The sequence below is a fragment of the Bidens hawaiensis genome, unplaced genomic scaffold (assembly GCF_021521415.1).
Source record: "Bidens hawaiensis isolate Kalapana, Puna unplaced genomic scaffold, B.hawaiensis_p1.1 tig00049642_1, whole genome shotgun sequence".
Taxonomy (NCBI): Eukaryota; Viridiplantae; Streptophyta; class Magnoliopsida; order Asterales; family Asteraceae; genus Bidens; species Bidens hawaiensis.
This window is the reverse complement of record NW_027498876.1, coordinates 14326-24120: the sequence shown is the minus strand read 5'-3', so window position 1 is coordinate 24120 and position 9795 is coordinate 14326. Positions and strand designations below refer to the sequence as shown.

At 36.5% G+C, this 9795-nt stretch overlaps 1 pseudogene; it reads right to left on the bottom strand.

Moving 5' to 3' along the window:
• Nucleotides 1-2930: 2930 nt before the first annotated feature.
• Nucleotides 2931-5991, bottom strand: LOC143598098 (uncharacterized; annotated as a pseudogene).
• Between the last annotated feature and the right edge of the window lie 3804 nt (nucleotides 5992-9795).

Sequence of the window (9795 nt, the reverse complement as noted above, 5' to 3'; positions counted from 1 at the left end):
AGAAATCAGACCTGTGTTGAACTCAGTGAGTGCCAGCAATCGAACGATATCTTACCTGAGGAATGTGTTAGGCCAAAGTATTGAAGAAATCAGGCCCGTGTTGAACTCAGTGAGTTCTAGCAATGGAATGGTGTCGTACCCGAGGAATGTGTTAGGCCAAAATATCGATGGAACGATGTCGTTGAACAGAAATATTGAAGTTAGACCTCACTTGCATACACCAAGGGCTGTGCAAGTGAGGGTCAGTACTTACCGAGCTTACTCTCACACTCCAACGCTTCATCCTAACCGGACCCGGAGTTCCATTCAGTTTTTAAGAGCCATGAACATTCCACCTCATCTTAATTCATCTTTCTTTATACCAAGAGGTTTTCATGAACACAATATGAGAATCCGGTCACGTCCTGGATATGTGATCACACATGGCCCACTAATGGCTCAAATAGTCCCACCAATAATCGAAATACGCCTACCGATGGTCCAGATGGTGCCACCAATGGTAGTCCAAATGGTGCCACCGATGGCTGAAATGCGCCCACTGATGGTCCAAATGGTGCCACCAATGATTGAAATGCGTTCGCCAGTGGTTCAAATGGACAGTTATAGAGGTTTTGTTTGTGATCAAACGCGTCCATCTGGGAATATTAATATGGTGGTTCGATCTGGTGGAGTGAGAAACCTGGAGACTAGTAATAGTGATGAAGCTACATCTCAAGACAGAAGGTAACACAATGATGAGCATGGGTCAACATCAAGAGATGCTAAAAGGACAAAGAGATAAGGTGTGCAGTGTGCTTGTAGAATAAGATCATTTGAAAGAAAACTGCAGCCAGAAATGGGTCAATCTCAACGTACATGAATTTTTTTTACAACCAATGAATTGGGTCTTTTTTTGGAGGTTACTACTTTAACAACATACTTTTGAAATTGAGAAACTTGCTGGTGCTTTTACAAATTTTCTTATGTTTGATTGATTTTTTTAAAGGAAAATTGTTTTGCTCATATTTGTTAAGGTGGCATATATGCTCATATTAAAGTTATTCACTACATAGGCTGCTAATGCCTAATGTGAACAGATTTAAAGTTGCTGGTTGAGTAAGGTCACCTCTTAGTAGCTTATTTAGTTAAGTGCTATATGACTTCCTAAAAATTGGTTAGGCCAACAAAAGTCAAGAAATTCAAGAACCGGGTCGGGTAAGAACTGGTTCCGGATTTGGTCAACAAAAGTCAATAACTGGGTCGGTAAGAACCGGTTCAGGGTATGATTGGGTTTTTGACCGGTTTTTATCAGGTTTTGGTCGGGTCGGGTCTAGGTTTTCACCGGGTAGAGGTGGAACCTGTTCCAGGGGGTCCAGGTCTGGGTCCGGGTCCGGGTACGATTCCAGCAGAAACCCGAAACCTGGTTCGTACCTGCGTGTAGAACCGTGTCCGGTTCTGGGTCAGGTCCGATCCGGGTTTTATGCCCACCCCTTGTAGAGTTGAGGTTTCTTGTGGGTTTATATTTTGTGTTAACTAGGATAGTGACATGTGTTACACACGGGGGAAAAATATTTCAAACGTCATATACATGTAGGTAATATAAGATCAATGAAATGCAAATACCATATTCATTAAAAAATACGATAATTTTACCTAAATTGTAACACATCACATAGTTATTTTAATTCAAATATAAAAACATACAAATAATAATTCAGATTCATTAAAAGTTATAAAACGTCTTTATAAGTTATACCATGAGCACAAAAAACACAAATACAAAAACATACAACTAATAATAGAGATAAATTAAAAGTTAGCACGTCTTTATGAGTTAAAGCGTCTTGTCTAATAGTTACTAAATTCAACATTCAAGACATAGAAATATTACAAAAAAAATTAAACTTTGGATGTAACATAAAAAAGTAAATACTTGAGAAAAAACAACGCAACCGATACGAAATACTTCAACATACATGGGGTCTGAGACTTGAAATAAAACATATTAGTCAAGTCGCATGCTGCTGGTCGATCCTTCAGTAGTTATCTCCAGCTAACAAAATAAAATCAAACAATCGTTTATTCATAAATTTAACAACAATTAATAAATGATTAATAATTCATTGTTCATTCTCTAAGGTTTTTCAGAAATTTAAAATCAAACAATCGAATGAAGACAATAATGCTCATTGTTCTGGCATATAACATTGCAGTACTTGCATTCAACCAAATCATCATGCTCTCTATGGTGGGGGGCATCGAAGCCTCTCCACAGTGCAATGTCATCACCACGTAGAAAACGAGGCTTTGAAGCCAGCCCCACTATGGTTTAAAGCCCCTTGGGCGCCCCAATACACACACACACATATATATATGTGTGTGTGTGAGAGATGGAGAGAGAGAGGGCACACCTTTTCCCTCTTCCGCACCGGTCGTTCCAAAGGCGTCCCCCCTTCCGCCCCCACCTACCGCACCTCTCGGCGGTGTTCCGCGCCCTCCCCGCCCTTCGCGCCCCATAGCGTGAAGCCTAATAGACAGGTACTTTTAGATACTAATGTCTGGTATTATTATTGTCATGGTATTTAGCTGGAAAAAAAACTTAGGATATTAAGTATTAATTCAGCACAACCAGTAACAAATAAAAGGTAAAACCAGAATGTTGCACTATTACAAGCCTGATCCAACCCGAACCGAAAATAATCCAAGTCAAGTTGATAGATATCCAAATTGTCGACCTATACTCAATGTTATAGAGCAATATATATGCCTCAGAAATCAAATATTTCAAACCATTCCAATGTGTTTCATGCATTCAACATTTTAAACAGTGTTTGCAGCATAGGCTTCTAACTAATTCAAACACTTGTAGACAAGATTACAAAATAAAACTACATCAAAAGACAAACATCGTCTGTTACTAGAATAATAAGACATGTCCGTCTAATACAAGTTCATATGTAAAACAATAAGACAACATCGACGGTTGAATCCCTGTGGATATGGTAGTCGGCTAGGGTACCGCTATCATCCAGCTCCGTTTAATTAAAGTACATTTTCTGATGGCTTGGGAGCCAATCTTCCGTTTCATGAAACTTTAATTTCACATTGTGGATGCTGTCTGAGGGTTTGACATTCAATGCAACAATCCTTCTGTTTCCGTTCTCAAGCTTGATGAATATATTCATGAACCCGCTTGACAAGCGCATAAGCGTGAGTGTGGACTCCTTGCTGATGTGAAAGTCTGCAAGCGTATCGTTGTCGTGAAGAACCATTTCATTGAAGACCAACTCCTGCTCGTCACACGGGATATCTTGTCCTGGATCTTGGCTTTTATGCTGGAGATGGTATCCGAGGGTTTGACTTTCGTTCTAATGTTTCCTCCAGCGAGAGTCTTGATGAATATCTGCATTAATCCGTTTGATTTGCGCATAAGCGTGAGGGTCGATTTCGTGCTGATGTGGAAGTCGAAAAGGGTACCGTTGTCCCCAAGAACAACTTTGTTGAATATCAAAGCCTGCTCGTCGCGGGGAATATCTACATTTCAAAAACCCCTCACTAAAAAATTCAAAAAAAAAAATAATAATTAAAAAAATCATAACTCGAAATATAAATCAAAAACTAAAAAGTTCCTCCATTTTTCTCGTTCCATTAAAAAAAAAACTCAAGAAATGTCAACCCGTTTTGACCCGTTTCAATCATTTTCTTTTTTTAGTTTGACCCATTCTAACCCATTATATACATTTTATTACAACCCATTAACCCAATGGGTCACGTTACCTTCCTTGATCTCGATATTCCATTTCACATTGGCAATTGTGCTTGTGGCGCTAACTGTCAGAGATATCGTCTTTCCGGTGAAAGTTTTGACAAATATATCCACCCGTTCGCGTGATTTACCAATGAGTATGAGGGTGGATCCGTCGACGATGTGCAAGTCAGCAAGGGTAGCGCTATCATTAAGGACGTTTTCATTAAACATCAGCACGTACCCGATACTATAATACATCTTGCCTTTAACATGGCGAATGGTATCTGAGGGCTTGACTTTTAAAGAACGAACAAAACTACTGTCTTGGGACTTAATGGATATACTGATGAATCCACTTGATACGCGCATAAGTGTGAGTGTGGATTCCTTGTCTACGGGCAAGTGCGCAAGAATCGTGTTGTTTTCAAGAACCTCTTTGTTGAAGATCAGTTCCTGCTCGTTAAAGGGAATATCTTCCTGCTCTTGGATCTTGACTTTGACGCTGCCAATCGTGTCTGAGCCTTTGACTTTAAGAGTGATGATCTTACCAGTGGTGATTTCGACTAACAGAAAGAAATACAGATGACATATCAAGATTACTAGGGATGCAAACGAGCCGAGCCGAGCTACTTACACGGAGCTCGAGCTCGCTCGTTTCGAGCTCTATTTTCAAGCTCAAGCTCGGCTCGTTTACTATTTATTAATTATTTTTTATATAATTATAATTATTTTTATACATTTTTTTCTATTATAATTTTATGTATAAAATAATATATATTATTTAATTATTTTTATTTATTTTTCATAACATTATATATATTAATTAAAAATTATTAAATATATATTTTAAAAATTATATAAATGACAGGCTCGTTTAGGCTCGCGAGCCGGCTCGAGCTCGATAAGCGAAGCTCGGGCTTGGGCTCATTTATTAAATGAGCTTACTTTTAGGCTCGAGCTTGATTCAGCTCGGCTCGATTGAGCTTTTTACCGAGCCGATCTCGAGTAGCTCGGCTCGTTTGCACCTCTAAAGATTACCCATGTATTTGAAGTCAAAACTTAAACGCATCCATCATCGCATATTCAGCTGGAAAATTCTTCTACATTACACAACTTAGGGGTTTCATCAGATCTGATATTGATTTATTCAGATTAAAATTTTTTTCGTCACCAACTGACACTGAACTGAACCGATCCGAATTCACAAATGTCTGACCGAACCGAATTCAATCAAATAAACCGGTTAAACCGATTTATTCAATTTATTTGGTTCGTTTAGCGAAAAAGGTGTAAACAAGCCGAGCTAAAGCTTGGCTCGTTTCAAGCTCGTAATAAAATGTATATAATGGGCCAGAATGGGTCAAACTAAAAAAAGATAAGGATTGAAACGGGTCATAACGGATTGACATTTCTTGAGTTTTTTTATTTATTTTTTTTATGTAACGAAACGGAGGAAACTTTTTAGTTTTTTTACTTTTTTAGTTTTTTATTTATATTTCGAGTTATGATTTTTTAATTATTTTGTTTGAATTTTTTAATGAGGGGCTTCTGAAATCTCAACCCCATTTTGACCCATTTCAAAAACCCTTCATTAAAAAATTCAAAAAAAAAATAATTAAAAAATCATAAATCGAAATATAAATCAAAACCTAAAAAGGTAAAAAAACAAAAAGTATTCTTAGTTTCGTTTTTCCCGTTCCATTAAAAAAAAACCTTCAAGAAATGTCAACCCATTTTTTTTGACACGTTCAATCATTTCTTTTTTTAGTTTGACCCATTCTAACCTATTCAAATGGGGTCACATTTGCCACCCCTAGTTTTTTTCAAGCTCGGGCTCTGCTCGCTTATTACTTATTAAATAATTTATATACGTTTCTAACTATTTTTACTTATTTTGAGAAAACTTTAAACGAGCCTAAGCTCAGCTCGTGCAGTTGTGTAGTCCCTTAAACAAGCCTAAGCTCGGCTCAGCTATGGCCCGGAGAGCCTACACGAGCTTCCCATGCAATACTCAAGCTCGGGCTCGATAACTAAATGATTTATTTAGCCCTAAAACAAATGTAGCAAATTAAATACTTACTGTTTATGTGGCCATTGTTGAAAACGACATCGTCCTTGTCGTCAACATGAAAATCAGTGTTGAAAAACTCGAGCAAACTTTTTCCTTTCTTCCGCTTATTATTATTATTATTATTATTATTATTATTATTATTATTATTATTACCGTCGGCGTTACTTTTTCTTGAACAAGACCTATCCGCCATTTTTGCTCTGGTTTTCACAATAATGATTTTGAAAGAAAGATGGAGATGCAATGAGGGTTTTGTTTTGCTTTCATTAATATAATAATAACTTTTATGTATTGACCGATAATCTCAAGCTTTAAAAACAAGTTTCAGCGGTCCCAACTTTCAACTATTTTGTTTCAATGAACATCCGTTAAAAAGCACTTAACACCGTTAGTTTTTTTCCAAGTTTCAAACCGATGTTTTAGGGTTTTTGATCGAAAGAACGATACGACTGATGTAAAACTTATCACGAAATGATAATTCAAATGACTTGATTTTTTAATTGGAAATTCAAACACCCGAATTGAAACATTGTTTCGTCGCTTGGATCATCGTTTAGTGATAAGTTTTACATCAGTCGAATCGTATCGTTTTTTCGATCAAAAGCCTTAAAACATCGGTTTGAAACTCGGAAAAAAACTTAACGGTGTTAAGTGTTTTCTAATGGAGGTCCATTGAGACAAAAATAGTTGAAAGTTGGAACCGCTGATAGTGATTTTTAAAGTTGGGACTATTATCGACCAATACATAAAAACTGAGATTATTTACTTTCAATTTGCCTATAATAATATAACTAACCGCTGCTCAAAATAATAATAACAATAATAATAATAATAATAGTTAGTTGTTGGTTTTAGCGAAAACTGAAATTTTGGTTTTTGAAATTTTGAAAATGCTGGGTTTCAGTTCTCCTGGTTTGTATTCGGTTTTGCCAATTGAGTTTTAAAATTTTTGGGCTGAAAATACTGCATTTGGGTATAAATCTGTTTGTTAGTTAATAAGTTTTTTTTTTGAACGGCCAACGAATCCTTAAAATGTGTCACTGCCTCAAGATACACTCGCCTCCGAACCGGGGAAAACCCTCACCTAGGGTTCATGCTCGGTGATCACTCGCCCGAAGGCACGACAGTGCAGTGAGATAAAACTCGTTCAGTTTAAGGACATAACTAGTGAGCGTCGCTTACTCGCCTAGTCTCACATCATCACCAGGTGTCGCCGAAACTAAATAGTGGGAACAAGAATCGAACCTGGATGGCATTGAATAGTGGGTCTCTTCGTTACTACTCCACCACCATTTCATTGGCTTGTTAGTTAATAATTAACTGGTTATTATACATTTTGGTTAAAATATTTGAGTTATATATTTATAAAATTCTTAAAAATTTACTTTAAATAAAAAATAGAAATGAAAATCTATAAATTAGGTTTGGTTTGGTTTTTTTGGTTTTTATTACACACGAAACAAAACCATAAGTTTGGTTTTCACAAAAACATAAAACCAAGTTGTTGGTTTTTGTCACATACACTTTTTTATAAAAACTTGTACACGATAGTGAGGTATCAAAGTACCAAACTACACTTTCATTCTAGCTTTTGTCATCGTCACGAGTTCAACGAGAATGTAGCTATTTCAATTTTACGTATCATTCAAAGGATCAGTTGGATCAAAATTTATTTTGGTGGAAACAAGCTCCATAACATAACCACCCATGGCTCTCAAGTCTCGACCGATATTTTACAACTAGACGGGTCGTCGTAGTCTGTTCGAGGAACTAGAATTTTTCTATTTCTATTGGAGGGTCACAAATAAAAATTTCTTTTATATTCCTTAAAAGATTTTGTTATTTCAAAAGAACCTAAATGTTTTTTTTAAAACAACGCACGCTCAAATCGAATTTACTCATAATTCTACTTCATGGTTCACAATGGGGTTCAATCTAAGGGTGGCAAAATAAACCCAAATGGGTTGTTTTGGGTCAATTTGGATAATTTTTAAAATTGAGATGAGTCAGGATGGATCAAAAGAATTTTGCAAGAAGGTCAGGATTGGTTGGATAGATGCTAGTGACTTTTGGTTATAGGTTAGAATGAGTTTGTTTATAGGTTAGAATGAACTAAAACAAGCTTTATTCAATTTTATTTCAAACAAAAACCAAGCAACCGAATAGAAACCGAGAAATCAAAACCGAAACCATTGAAACTGAACATATACCGAAACTGACCAAAATGAAAAAAAGCAAAACCGAAGCTAAAAAAGAAACCGAAAAAAACCGAACTTGAGCCGAGACGAAACCGATTTTTTTTTTTTATGAGGAAGATGGGAGAAACATTTTAGTTGTTTTACTTTTTGCGTTTTCGATTTATATTTTTAATTATTATTTTTTTATTAATTTTTTTGAGGGATTTTGAAACCCTTTATATTTTAGCATTTGTCTAGTTCAAGATGGGTTAACTTTACCCATCTTGACCCATACCCATCCTAAACCGAATAAAACCGAGAAATCAAAACCGAACAAAAACCGAAAACATTGAAACCGAATAGATACGAAACGTAAAAAAGCAAAAATGAACCGCAAAAAACCAAACCTGAGCCGAGACGAAACCGAGTTTTTTTTTTTTATGAACGAGGACGACCGGGGGGGGAGACATTTAGTTATTTTAGTTTTTGCGTTTTTAATTTATATTTCATTAAATTTTTTGAGGGGTTTTTAAAACCCATTGCATTTCAACCTTTACTTGGGTCAAGATGGATTAACTTTACCCATCTCGACCCATACCCGTCCTAACCCTCTATTTTAAAAATCCATCCTGACCCAAACCCATTTTAACCCATCACCCAAATCCAATCCAACCCACTCATATTGCCACCTCTAGTTCAAACCATCAAAGGCTCGGACCTAAAGAGCGCGACATCATTTAACAATCAAGATATCATTAGTCAGCGCTTTTTTCTAACGATTTTAGTCCAATAGCTTGGTTTTCGTATCAATAAACTTCAGCCTATTAACCTCATCCAAAATTTTTGTTATCTTTCTATCAAAAGACCAAAATACCAATACCCTTGGGTGAACTATAACCAAAAAACCACTTGGTATTTTTTTTAAAATATGTAAAAAATACATAAAGCCACATACCACAGCCACCGGTCACCTCTGTCGACCTAGTTTCCACCGCCGCTTACCGCCTCATATGAAAATCAATTGAAAGCAGTCGGCAACAAATCAAGCTTTGTGGTCACTGAAAGTGTTGATGTCTCACTTTTTGTAAACCCATTTACAATCAACGCCAGTAACCGAGACACTAGAAACTATAACATCCTTTTTTTAACTAACAAACATTAATATCTTTTTGGTCATGGCTTAACGCCACTCTATATAATTGCTGGCAATGCTAAGCGAGGACGGTTCAGTATGTGGAGAACGGTAGTGGCACGGCTAGTTGACGGTTTGAAAGGAACTCATTTTGCGGTTCAGTGAAAATAAAGAGGGCTGTTGTGAGGATGTGGGAGATAATACCATAATAAGAGACCAATATACACACCATTAATATACAAATATATGCACATTCCTTAAGGAAAGAGGTAAGGTTTGTCTACATCTCACCCTCACCCTCACCCTCCTAAGTCCTAAGACACTAACAATAGCTTCACTATGGGTGAGACTTACCGGTACGGCTATACACACATCCACATGGCCACATGGAAACCATAAATATACACGTCCACATAAAAAAAAAGCCAAAAACAGCGCATACACACTTAAGTGAAAATACAAAAAGTCCATAAAAAGCCTAAAATTTATATTCATGCATACAAAATAACTTAAGCAACAACTACTCCTACCTCTTAACAGAATTTTAGTGAACTAAAAACAAACTTGTTTACCTAACAATAGATTACACATAGTTAAAAGAGACCCGACACAGCATGCTGGCAAAAAACGAAAGGATTGATAGAAAATACCAATTACGCTCTGGTGTCAGTAATCTTCAGCATGACTG